This window comes from Opisthocomus hoazin, chromosome 8, assembly GCF_030867145.1.
Source record: "Opisthocomus hoazin isolate bOpiHoa1 chromosome 8, bOpiHoa1.hap1, whole genome shotgun sequence".
NCBI lineage: Eukaryota > Metazoa > Chordata > Aves > Opisthocomiformes > Opisthocomidae > Opisthocomus > Opisthocomus hoazin.
The window spans coordinates 58,000,066-58,013,905 of record NC_134421.1 but is presented as its reverse complement, the minus strand read 5'-3'; the positions used below and the strand labels follow the sequence as shown (position 1 = coordinate 58,013,905).

General features: G+C 40.1%; 1 long non-coding RNA gene across 1 annotated transcript in view; it reads left to right on the top strand.

Annotated features, from left to right (window-relative positions):
• The window catches only part of LOC142362262 (uncharacterized), a 58,898-nt gene that overhangs the window by 33,304 nt on the left and 11,754 nt on the right, over nt 1–13,840 (top strand). The window contains exon 2 of the long non-coding RNA XR_012764886.1: nt 10,809–10,895. This is a non-coding gene — a long non-coding RNA (uncharacterized LOC142362262). The remainder of the gene's footprint in view (nt 1–10,808; nt 10,896–13,840) is intronic.

Here is a 13,840-nt window from a genome sequence, read left to right as displayed (position 1 = left end):
TGAAGATGAGTGACATTTTCTTTCCTCTAGTCTTCAGGCACTTCTCCCAGCTGCTGTGGTCAATCAACGATTACAGAGAGTAGCTTCGTGATGACATCGGCCAGCTCCCTCAGGTTCGTCATCCATCCCCAGGCAGAACTCCCTGCACTCCAACTGCTTTCTCACGTAAAGCGCAAATCCCCTCCCTTGTCTTCCCAGCCTGACTTCCTAAAGAGTCTGTATCCCTCTATTGCAATAGCCCAGGCATGGGAGGCATCCCACTACATCTCCATGATCCCTATGACATCGTAGCCCTGCAACTGCACACAGATCTGTAACTCATCACGTTTCTTCCCCACACTGTGTGCATTAGTATAGAGGCACTTCAGTGAGGCACCCCAGCACGTTGACTTACTAAAAAGGGTTTTGGAAATTTCTCCATAGTGGTGCCTTGCAAGCACTTCCTTGCTTTACCTGCAAATACTGGAGGTGACCCTGCCTAGGCCTCGTATTGCTGATTTCGTGATCCCTTCCTTTCATATCATCCCATGTCCTTTGCTTATTGTCTCTGTCACCCCCCACTCTTGTACTCATCTGAAGGGGTGAGGAGATATTTAGACCATAGCTGGCTAAGCCTAAAACACCTTTTTGATCTGAAATCACAAAATCACAGAATCACTAAGGTTGGAAAAAACCTCTAAGATCATCAAGTCCAACCATCAACTCCAACACCACCATGCCTGCTAAACCATGTCCTGAAGTGACATATCTACATGTTTTTTGAACACCTTCAGGGGTGGTGACTCCACCACTGCCCTGGGCAGCCTGTTCCAATGCTTCACAACTCTTTCAGTAAAGAAATTTTTTGCCAATAATATCAATGATACCTATGGACTGGGGTAGAAGTGGGTGTAGAACTGTATCAGTACAAAAGGTGGATGTTTGTACTAGCAGTACAGAGGCTTCCATCTCTGAAAAGGTGAAATGTATTTGCAATTGAATTCAAAACAGGCTTTTCAGCACTCAACAGCCTTTTTCTGATCCTTGCTTCATAGAGAATCTGCGTTATTTATAGAAAACTTTCAAAGTTTCTCCTAGTGAGGCTAATTTACTGCCTATGCAAGAATAGTACAAACAGTATGTGGTAGCTTTGTAGTTTGCTAATGGCTTCATGGTGGACATGTTCTTCTTATTGCAGTTTCTCCAGAGCTAATAGCTGGTTAAGGATAACAATTAGCTGAATTGATGTGATTCCTAATGCTTGCATAAAGCTAGAAATTTACAGCGATCTCTGTTCTGGGCTCCCCAGTTCAAGAAAGATGAGGAGCTACTGGAAAGAGTCCAACGGAGGGCTACGAGGATGATGAGGGGACTGGAGCATCTCTCCTACGAGGAGAGGCTGAGGGAGCTGGGCTTGTTCAGCCTGAAGAAGAGAAGGCTGCGAGGGGGGACCTAATATATACTTACAAATATCTGAAGGGTGGGTGTCAGGAAGATGGGGCCAAGCTCTTTTCAGTGGTGCCCAGTGACACAACAAGGGTCAATGGGCACAAACTGAAGCAGAGGAAGTTCCGTCTGAACATGAGGAAGAACTTCTTCCCTCTGAGGGTGACGGAGCACTGGAACAGGCTGCCCAGGGAGGTTGTGGAGTCTCCTTCTCTGGAGATATTCAAGACCCACCTGGACAAGGTCCTCTGCAGCCTGCTTCGGCAGGAGGGTTGGACTAGATGACCCACAGAGGTCCCTTCCAACCCCTACTATTCTGTGATTCTGTGATTATGTGGCTTTTGATACCTTGACTAGTGGCAATATAATGATGGTAGCTGTGTGTGAGTCTTGTTCCTGTGGAGGTATGGGAGTAAGGACTGCTTGATATCTGGCCTGTGAAGGACTATCTCAGCTCATAAGTGCATGTGGTTAGGTACAAAGCTGAGGCAGCTGTATTATGTGATTCAGGTAGAGCTTGGACATTACTTTTAGTAGAGGCAGCAATGGGATATGCAGCCTCACTGGAGAAGGAATTAATTTTATGCATGTTGAAGGGACAGATCCTAGAGGGGCTAAAGTCTTGGGCAGTGATGAGTGGGCACTGCCTCTTACTGAAGATAGAATTTAAAAAGGGTTCCATTTTTCTGTCCTGCTTTCCTTGCACACACTTCATTCAACTGCATATACCAGTCTCTACCTGTATTTTGTTAACTCACTGAATTCTTCCCTTCCAAGCTAGAAAATATGTGTATCAGTGTCAGTATGGAACAAATACTGTTGTGCAGACTTCAAGGCAAAATGGAAATAGCTAACCACTTGGTGACCTAACAGGGGTACCACAGTCTGGAAAAACAGAAAAACAATGGTTTTATACTAAATAAATGTCAAGCACTAGTTTGCAGTTATTTTATGTGTTTTGTCTACTGTACAGAAGAATAAGATGGTGTGAAGATGTTCAGAATCCCATCAATGATTGAACAGAATCTAATTATATAACTTTTCAGCAAGTGTGATTTGAAAGACGTGGGAATTGTGGCTGCTGTGTATGGGACAGACTGATGGACATGATCCAGTCAATGCCAAAATTCAGCTGCTACTTAATCTGTAATGTGAAATACTCCCAAAACCTTCATTTTTTTCCTACAGATATAACAGCAATCAATACAGAGTTATGGCATTACATAAATTGAACTCAGTGATAAGTGAAATTGTTGATGAGAAGCTAAGGTGGCACATCTACAAGGCTTATGGTGGTTATCATGAAGCTTTTCTCTTTTATGCTGCTCTTAAAGATGTTTTATGTTGTTCATACTCTTTTAGTACTCGTGTAAACCTGCTGTGGTAGTATATGATTTTAGACAGGTTTAGGCTGTCATCTTTACGCCATATTGCACACCAGATGTCAGGATAAGACTTGCAGTGATGATGCTGTGGAATATCATTGGGTTTTAGGAGCTGAAGCCATGATGTTTGGGCCAGCCAGTATCTAAAATGAAAGCCTAGAAACAGCTGTGTCTTGTGAGTTGAAGCAGGAAACAAGCAATGCTGAAGCACAGTCTAAGTAGTGTGGATTATTGCTAGTGGTTGAAAATAACTGACACATGCAAGTTGTACTGGTGCTGAGCAGTTCAAGTTGTTCAAGTTGGAGTGGGTAAGTGCAATGATAATGCTAAAACTGCTATTGGAGTCAAGAAACAGTACCAAAACATCAGTAACCCAGCAGGTAGAGTCCCTGGTTGTTACTGAATGCATGGGTAGTCAACACAGAAAACTCACACAGTTGGGCTTTTTAGCTAGATTTGTATGCATGGAGTGTGGTACTGCCAGCTGCAGCATGTTTGGTTTCAAAGGACGGTGCAATGACACTCTGGAAGGAAAGGCGATCCTCTTCCGCTCATCAACAGGCTTTAAGTGCAGCTCTGGACTTCGAGAAAAGGTTTTAATACAAGAGTCGCTGTCTAAGCTCTTTAATCTTTATTCCCTGCCAAAACCAAACTCCACACAAAAATCTGTTTGGACAGATGGAGGCAAAGGCTGTCATTTTATACAGCTTCATACTGTTGATATTCTGAGCGTTATCCTTTGACCTGCCTACAAAGAGCTCACTTTATCTTTCCTATTCTTAAATTCCTGTGCCTAAAATTCATTTTTGTGTGACAGCTCTGAAACCACAAAGTGATTCTAATTCCCTTCCTCCAGCTCTTGCTCAGTGTCACAAACATCCAGTACATCCAAAATATTTCTGTAGAGAAGTACCGTTTCTCTGCTTCCTCAGCTCTACTGCGTGCTAACACAGATGACAGTTCAGCTGACAAAATAAAAATTTGCATCACCCCTTGACATGCGTTAACTCCTTCCTGACTTCCAAGGATGGCCATGTTCTTCCAGATGCTGCAAAACCAGATCTACAAGTGTGAAACTGGTAGGCTGTAAGAACTGTGGAGTGTATCTACTGACTCCAAGGTATGTAAAGCAGGGCTTGCTTGCCTTAGAGGGCTAAGTCCTCCTGGGCAGATATTTTCAGGATCACTGGAACAGTTTAGCTTGGAATAGTGTCTATTGAATATAGTTGAGCTTGAATTTGTAGATGTTCATCAGATTAACTACTTCAAGGACTCCTAGCAGAGGAGGAGGATGACGTTGCCTGGATGCGTGGCAAGGTGGCAGATTAACAGCTTTATTTTCCCCCTTTTAGGGTAATGTTGAGTTGATCAGGATGCCCAAGCGGAGTGGTAGCAGTAACCACCATCTCTCTGCAGCCGTATCTAGCCAAAGAAGAGGCAGATTAGAAAAACAGGCATAACAGGGAATTGAGTGAAACACGCCTGATGCCAAGATGAAGGCAGAATGCAGGAAAACTACATTGTTGTGGGAGTAGCATTTGGTGATCATCGGTTGGACTGAGGAAAGTAAACGTTTGTCTTGGGCTTTGAATAGATACGCAGAGAATGATGCAGCCATGGTGGGCACTGATGTGTGCATTTTGTTGCACTTGTAAGCTTCTCTTACACTCATTTTGGGATGGGATGTCTTAGAGTCCATCTTTTGAGGTTGAGGTGATTTGATCTGTGCTGCAAATTCCAAAAATGGGTACTACAGCTGCTGGAGATGAGATTCCTTTTCACAATTAGAGTTATTGGCTAGGCTGCCGTCTTCAAGCTGCATGGGCAGATGTTTGCCTTACTGATTTCTTTTCCAGTTGTTCTATAGACAGTGCTCTTGATAGTGCTCTTTAAAGGTTATGAGACTTGATCTGTGTATAGACGGAGCATTGCCCAGATGTGTGATTCTTTTCCAAGCAGCAGTGGTAGCAAACATGCATGTTTAAAGAAAAGCAGTCTCTCTGCATTACATAAAGTTTGAAACATTTGGGATATCTATTGGAAGGTTGTCATGGACTCAGATGAGAAGACACCCAGGTTCCAAACTTAGATAAGAGATTGAGTTTAAAAGATAATCCCAAGGTAAGAAAATTAATAATGCTGTTCAAAAGCTGAATGAAGAATGGAGGACTTACTATGACTGAAGCAACTGAGACTTTGGTACACACCACGGAGTCCCACCACTTGCATGTCCTTCAATACTACAGGAAGTATAAGAAGGTTGTCCTGACTTCAAGGCACATCATTCCTGACTGGCATTCTGCTCAAGCACCAAAACTGGCATCTGTGGGCTCCAGTTTGCTTTCGTCCCTAGGCATTAATTTCTCACCATAATTAACAAAATCTTGCTAAGATCGTGGATCACTGTGTGAACATTAAGATGACCCTTGGTTCTCAATCCTTTGTTACTTCAAGCTGCTTTCTGAGGTGACTTCTGCCACTACTGGAGTGCTGCTAAGCATGGAGTCTGCACAAAGTGTGACTTGTATCACTCAAGCATCTCTTTCAACTTTCTAGTTTTGAGCTGAGAATGATGAATAATGAGTGTCATGATCTGTAGTTATTAGGATGTTTCCAGAGTTACTTGTGTCTGCCTTTCTGGAAAGCAAATCAATGCATGGCAGCTCCAAGGAGTCGCTACTAGTAAACATTTTTGTAAATAGAACCTATTGCCAATATGTTTTAAAGTTCCTTCAGTTACCAAAGTTATGATTCATGGTCCTAATATCAGTTGCTTCTTATTTTCTGAATAGCACTGATTTTTTTACAATTGCATTAAAGAACTATAAATATCCACTGCAGGGCTCTATTGGTCAGTGTCAGTCTGCTTCATTCTCTTATTAACAAATCAATTTCTAAAATAGGTTAAATACCACCTGTCCAGTCTAGTTGAGAGAAGCTAATGGTATGCTTCAGGGTAAGAGTTTTGCTAACGTGCATGTTATATTATCAAGTCATCTAAATGCTTCCCAATTTTCTCAGATACCCCTGGTGTCTGGAGCCTATGGATGCTGAACTTGAGCATCACCATCATTATGACCGGATTTTCTAGGTAGGTAGAGAATGCTCAACTTGTAACTCACTGGATACCCGTCTTGCATGGGAACATCTAGCTGAACCCTTTTCAGCACAGAAATGTCGGTTATTGGCACCTCGGGTTGACATCATAAACACAACTTCTTAACTTTTTTGAAAGAGCCTGTTTTAAGGCCATGAACTCCATGCTGTGAATGATGCACTCATCACCAGAATTTTCACTGGTTGGCAAAGGCCAGTGGTTCCTGCCCCTTGGTGGATCACTGTAATGGGAGCACAGCACTCACTTCTCCTATGCTGACACCTGTGTGCAGGATGAGGCGAAGACTTACACTGAAGAATGTCTGCAGTCTGGTGATTCTGGATCTTCTTGTTGGCCCTTGAAATTTCCAGACTGTTTCACATGAACAGACCTGGCTTCCAGTCAGGTCACTTGGCAGTTCAGCTATGGTGGTATAAGTAGATAAATATAAAAATATATGTACAGAGAGAGAGTGCACAGTAATGAGAAACATTGATAAAATTTGTTCTGTAGTATGGATGTATTTTGTACTTTCTACGTAAAAATCTACGTTAACAAACCTAGTAAACTGGGCCTACTTTAACAGCTATTAGGGGGTAATTAGTCCCCTTTGAGGAACAATTAGAGCTCCTCCTAGTGCCTTTGGAGTAATACTGTAGAGGAGCTGTACCAATTACACTCAAAATATCTTGCAATTTCCACAGAAATAAAAAGTAATTAACAGCTTGCCTCAGTGTTCTCATTATCTAAGTTCAGTACTGTTTCAGGGCTAGGATTTTAATTGGAAAATGATTGGAAAGCTTTCCCTTAAGAACTATTACTTTTTTCTTTTTATCCCTCTCTCATATATAAACAGATTTTACAGTACTTGTTTGTGATCCCACTGCTGGGGAAACCAGTTACATCTTTGCTTTATTAGACAAAGACAACCAGAAGAGCTGCAAAACCATGTACATTTTCGTGATGAGACTGTTTAAAATTACCCATCAGTGTGTGTAATTATTTTCTGTTTATCTTATATTTTTCAAAACATGTGTATATTATAAAGGATACTAGCGAATTAATTGTAGTTAGAGCCTAAGCTTTGTATGCCATTAAGTCAAAATGAGGGGGAATTCTTCTAAACCACTTTATTTTATACTAGATATTCTTCCTATACTCTGAATTGCTTTGCAAAGCAAAATTTTACTATAGTGAAGACTTACAAATGCTAAGTAACACTTCTGTAATGGCATAACATTAATATTTACCATAATCTTCATAAATACAAGTGTATTAAAATTTTATGTGACATAGTTGAAGTATAATGACAAGTTCAGTTTGGGAAGTTCCACTTTTTCCTTGTGAAACTAGGGAACAAGTTGTTACTGACTTTGCTCATGTTAAAATCAAAGTGCTGCCAAAAGGCAACAGCAATTGCTTTTGGTATTCATGCAAAATAATTTTTTGGTGAAGTAACAATGTTGGCTTAAAGCAGGTGAAAATCTTGAAGTTCATCAGCAGAACTATTCTTGAGCTTGATCAAAAAACCTGGCATTGCATTGGGTACTTTGGCTGACTGTGCTACAACTATCCAGCTTTGGGAAACTGGGATCTTTTGGCAATTGAAATCAGCTGAAGGAATAAAAAGAGCTTGGAAAGATTTAGTTTTATCTCCTTGAGGGTGCAAATTGAGAATGTCTAGGTAATTAAATGTATCGCTCAAACATTCTCACTGTGAATCCATCATCTCGAGCCACACTTTTCTACTTTCCTGTGCTCTCGTGAGAGCAGTTTTAAAAAGCATGCAATCATTTAATCCTGGAGGTAACAGAGGATCCATGGCTCTTGACAAGCCAGTGGACTCACTAGGACAACAGCAGATCACACTAATGAGTGAGGTCCCAGCTGTCAAGTGATGCAGCACCTGGTGCTGGAGGTGTGCATGGAATGAAGAATGATTTTCATCACATTTCAACTCATTATAAAATTGGTCTCACAGACTACTTGGATGGTTTGTGCATTGCAATGACTTTGCTTATGGGACTAAGGCAGGCAACCTGTTTTCAGAGCCCGTTAACTTTCTTCCTGCTGAAGAAGCACTGCACCTACCTAGAAGCATTTTAGGTTGCTATGAGAAAACATTGCTTAGCTAGGGAGGTAAAGAATGGGAATTTAAGCCTTAAGCTTTGAATGATAGCACTTCCCTTGAGAGTCGCTCAGTCCCTCCCAGCCTTTGAAAGGAGCCTAAAGTTGACCAGGATTACACAATCCTGGAACCAAACTCAGTGAGAAGAGAAAGCATCTACTTTGCAAGTTACTGCAGGGATGGCATGTTAAATCTGTTTGTCTCGGCGATGTGTGTGTCTGATGATAGTGTCCAGGGTCACGTATGTCAAAGCAGGATTCTTTTACTTGCCAAACCAATCTGTAAAGAATCATAGAATGCTTTGGGTTGGAAGGGACCTTTAAAGGTCATCTAGCCCAACCTCCCTGCCATGGGCAGGGACATCTTCAACTAGATCAGGTTTCTCAGAGCCCCATCCAACCTGACCTTGAATGTTTCCAGGGATGGGGCATCTCCCACATCTCTGGGCAACCTGTGCCAGTGTTTCACCACCCTCAGTGTAAAAAATTTCTTCCTTACATCCTTATATGGATGCTAAGGCATATATATGTCTAAATCTACTCTCTTTTAGTTTAAAACCATTACCCCCTCTCCTATTGCAACAGGCCTTACTGAAAAGTTTGTCCCCATATTCCTTATAAGTCCCCTTTAAGTACTGAAAGGCTGCAATAAGGTCTCCCCAGAGCCTTCTCTTCTCCAGGCTGAAGAATCCCAACTTTTGGCAGTGAAGAAAACTTGAAAGTAAGAAATTATTCTTCTTAATGTTTTGATTTACATTATTTTCAGATCAACTGTAATTACTTTTTCTGAGGAAGAGTAAGAGGTTTTCTGTTTTGGAAAGTAGTTCTGTATTTTCCAGCATTTGTTTAAAAAATAAAAAAGAAAACTGAAAGCAAAAGTCCTTCTGAGGTCTCACAAAGTCATTTGTTGCAAGAATGGAGATATGAATTATATGGCAGAATGGTCTGAACCCCACTGAATATAGATAGCTGGAGACTCCTACCCCTACCTACTCCTACGTGCTTTCAAGTTGCACGTCGGGTGTTTTGGTGTTGGGATGGTTAAAGTAACACTAATTCTGCAGCCTGTCTGTACTGGGCATTGAAGGATGTATTGTCAGCTTCCTCCCTACTGTCCCGTTAATGTAAGGAAGCTCTCAGTTTGTAACAGAAGCTCCTTAATCTCATTCACAAGTAGACACTTTGAGTCCTGGTACACATCTACACAACTTGTTCCGACACAAAACAAGGGAATTCTAGGTGATAATTTTAGTCTGTGTTTCCGTCAATGAATTTGTCCTTTGCTAGTTGTGGAATTGCCTACCAGCCAGACCTTACTTGTCCTGTTAGGGTTAAAAGGCAGATTTTAATGTGATGCAGAGCACAGAAATTACGCTGCCTTAGCAATGAGCTGATGAAAGCATCTTCATCGTTACCAATTGCATTGTTTGCATAGAAGATATCATTCCATCTGGGTGAGTGAACTGAGATATTACTGAACTGACTTGGACATAATTTTTGATGTCATTTGGCTTGCAATAGTCTTATCTGAGTCAACAATCACAGCTGAAATTGGAAGCATATCTCTCAAACAGATACTGAATTTCTGTATCTGTTGAATCTGAAGCTGTCACAATTTAAATATTTTTATAGCCTTTCTGTTTGAATTGTGGTTGAATGCTGATCATTGTAAAAGCAATCACTTCCAAGTAGGTGTAATTACTAGATTCCTAAATTTCCTAAATTTGGGTATCATCTACTTCACTCACCTCTATTTGCAGTTGTTTGGGACTTTTTCTGTTTCCTTGGAAGTTCAAGCTTTCTGACTATCACCACTTGAAATGCTTCCGGTAAATCTGTTCTCAAATGTGTCTTTTGATTAAGTAAATGGAAATAAATTAAAAGATCAGCCTTCTGTTGTGAAAGACTCCGGCACTTGTGGACACGTTACATATGTCATGTTTAGAATGAGGGATTAAGTATTAAAAGAAAAGCTGCACTTTTCCATTTGATATGTTTTGCTATCAATTTAAGGTCTGGTTCAGGGATATTCAAGGTATATATATACACTGACAGATTTTTAGTTGCATACCATACAAGATCTCAGATAGTGAAGCCCTTACTTTTGCATGGGACTTGTTGGACAAGGGACATCAAGGTGTTTATGATGCATTAACACAACATATTCTGAAATACAGCATTTCTTTCAGGTAGTTTTTGACGGCATGATTTAACTAACAATCTTTTTGATACTATGTAAGTACTATTCTTGTCAGGTGAAATTCAAATCATTAATAGTCACATTGATTTTTGGTTGTTGATCTTAGGATCAGGTGTTATCAGCAGATTGTAAATCTGCTAAATTAATCATACTTTTAGAGCATGGAGTGTGGCAGTTGTTATTCCTCAGACTTAATCACACAATTACATTTGCTGATGTACAGATATCTTGAACAATCCAATTAGATATTCAATATTCATATCGGCACTCACTTACTGTACACAGAAAACTACCCATTTTTAGCATCCCATTCTAATATTACAAAATATTTTTTTACTGGACACACAAGAGGAAACACTAAAACAAAAATGTAATTGAGAGCACTTAAATTTAGGTTCTAGTACTTTCCTTCCTTTCTTCCTTTTCTACGCAGGTTCTCCGTTTCTTCTTTCCCTTTCCTACACAGGTGGTTTCCAGTGTATGTTCTGATAGGAGTTGTACAGTTCATTTCAAAGCCCTGTGACTTACAGCCACATGAACGTCACTCTTATGGTCTTTTCTTCTACCTTAACAGGCAGCATACAACCCTTGTTCTCTCGGTGAATTGCATCTGTTCTGTAGTAGATGGAGAACTGGTAGAAACATGGCTGGAGTTATGAAGGTAAGAAAAAAACACGTAAGTTATCCTACCATGACCTGTATTTCATATTCCCTGTTCTTTTCTTTCAGCTCTTGAGTTGCTTTGCTACTTTCAGTGTTCCTAAACCATTGCACTGAGAGGCACAAATGCACAAAAATAAGGCGTGACCTTAGACCTATCTCCATTAATGTGTAGCACAGACCTTAGACCTTCATGTGTAGCACAGACCTAGCTTTAGACCTATCTCCATTAATGCATAGCATAACTTTGTCACATCTTTGCTACTCCTGCTGTCAAACTTATTTCTTAATAGCATTCTTTGGAGGCGTAAAATTAAAGTAATCTAAAACACCTGTCAGGGACAGAAGAAAACCTATTAAACAATAGCAGGTGAAAATCTAAGAGCTATCTTATACTAAATGTTACCCACATCAGTTGGTATAACAGAAGTGTGAAACGTGGTTTTGAATCATTTTGCAGTCTTGATTAGAAAATTATTTTTTTCCATGTACTAATCTGTTCTGGAGTGAGATGGAAAAGACTGAAGCTGTACGCATTATTCCTGTGCATTTAAACTAGCTCAGGCTGTGGCTGTGCATTATAAAGTAGGCAATGAAAGATTCTGTTTTTCAGATTTCTTTAGTTTGCCATTTTAACTTTAACTTCTGAAAAGTTGAGCACTCTCACTAGCAAGCTAACTTTTTTAAAAATGGTTTGCTTTCCTGCATGGCCATTTCTGTTTCTTTAAATTCTTAGTTCGTGTCTGTTATTCTTAAATGCCATGTGATTAAAATCAAGCCTTGAGGCTTTCTCAAAGCCAATTCCTAACATCTGACAAATACTGTAGTGCTGTGTAAATATAAAATGATTGGATTAACATGATGTTAGTACCAAGAAACATAGTGGAAGATGAAGTGCTTACTGGGTTGGTCTCATACTAGCAGACAAAACATACTTGGAAAGCACATGGGGCTCCATATTATTGAGAAATGGACTGTTTGTCACACCCAGCATTGCTCTGTCAGGACTTGGGTCCACCTCTCAGTTCATGTACTATGAAATTTTCTAAATGTTCTGTTCAGACAAGGTAGAATTAACCTTTCCTTCTGACACTGAGTTTAAAGGCAAAAAACTGTAATTCTTTAGTAGGTACCATGTTTAATCTCCATAATTCCAAGTAGCTCTGATAGTGACTAAGCAAAGTTTCTTTCAGGACTGATTATTAACATTCACTCCAAAGTTGGGTTTGCAGATGTGGCCACCATAGCAACAACAGAAAACAACTTCTTCAGTAATAACTAATAATATGGGTAATTTGGGTGGATTTCCTGGGCAGTTTAAAATAAATTATAAGATTGGATTAAGGATCTGGGTTCTGTTTCTTTACATTTTATTTGAGAGATTAACTTTGCTTTGTCTCTATTTTGATTATCTTTTGCGTTATCTGTGTTCTATGATATTTATAAAAGTTGGTGTTTGATAAACATTACCAGAGAGTGAAATACAAATTCAGTTCAATGTAAAATATATTCATAATATATTACAATGTTTATGAACATCTTTCTGTGACTAAATTCTGTTTAAAAGCCAGGCAAGTCTTTGGGCACCAAGGATATGCATCAGAGGATGAGCTGTCCTTATAAACTTGCAAATACGGTTGCATTAGGCTAAGCTAATCACTGCTGAGGCAGATGAGCACCAGAGTCAGAATACTAAAAGTAGCTTCTGGCCACAGTCTGTGGTTCAGCTGGGGAGAAATGTAGCTGGGAGAGGGCTATGAAAAAGCATCATGTCAGGATCAGATGGAAAGGAAAAGGCAGGTTAGTTTCTGTAGTGGTACAGACAGCCTAGTTATTTGGGGTTGACAGGCCTGGGATCTGCGGCTACCAAGGCTGAAAAAGGAGAAACAACTACTAAAGATAGGAGTAAGAGAAAGAATTGTAAAATAACTAAAAATAAAACTGAAACAAACCCTGCTGGATGATGAAAGGGCTCTTGGATGAACAATTGCATGGCATAAGACTAAGAATGTAAGGTTCACCTTGTGTAATTTAAACATTTAAATTAAGTCTTTATTGAAAGCCCAAAAGGAGTGGACTGGGTTGAAAGATCATGTCAGCCACTTAGACAAAAGAGGTCAAAGAGAAACAGATGCAGCACACTGAGGTGGGGAGGGGACAATTCCAGATAGTACCTCTGAGGTGATGTTGCTACAATATATTTCACACTGAGAGATTAACATATCTTTCATCACTGATTTGTATTGAGCAGAGTAGGCAACCCTGGATGTCAGCTTAGTCTGTTTTCCTTGTTTCAAAGATAACTTCCTTGATGTAATAATTTCATAAACTGTTGAGTTTAAGAAAGCCACATGCAACTATTTGAGGACTTGCTATCTACCCTATGTTTTTCTCAGGTACAAAATATAAGTAGGGTTTTATAAAACCATCCTGAATACAAGTGCTGTTGTCATACCGTATGTGTCTCTGACCTCTGGTTGGTAAGCAAGGTTAGTGGGCTTTATTCCTGCCAGCCCCACGGGATGGTTAGTGATCAGGATGATCCCCTGTGGGTTGTGTTGCACAGTCACAGGGGTGCAGGGAAAGACTCCCCAGAATCCTGTTTGTGGAGGCTCTTGCCTTGTGGCTGCTCACACTGCTAGGTAGGGAGGGAAATGTCTCATTTATGGCAGTGAAGATTTGACTGTACGTCAACTCCCACCATTTATTTTGATATCCACATTTTCTTTCATGAAATGTTTAATTCCTTTGCATCACAGGCTGTTTTCCACATTAGCAATTCACTTTAACACCAATTTCTTTTGAAACTGTCAGATTTTGAGAAGCAGCTAGTAAAACTGAAATAGTTTTTGTGACCAGAAACTGAAACCTAAAGATACTCAGTCATTTCTGTGAGATTTTCATTAACATTTATCCACAAATGGCTATGGATATTTTAGTTAGAAA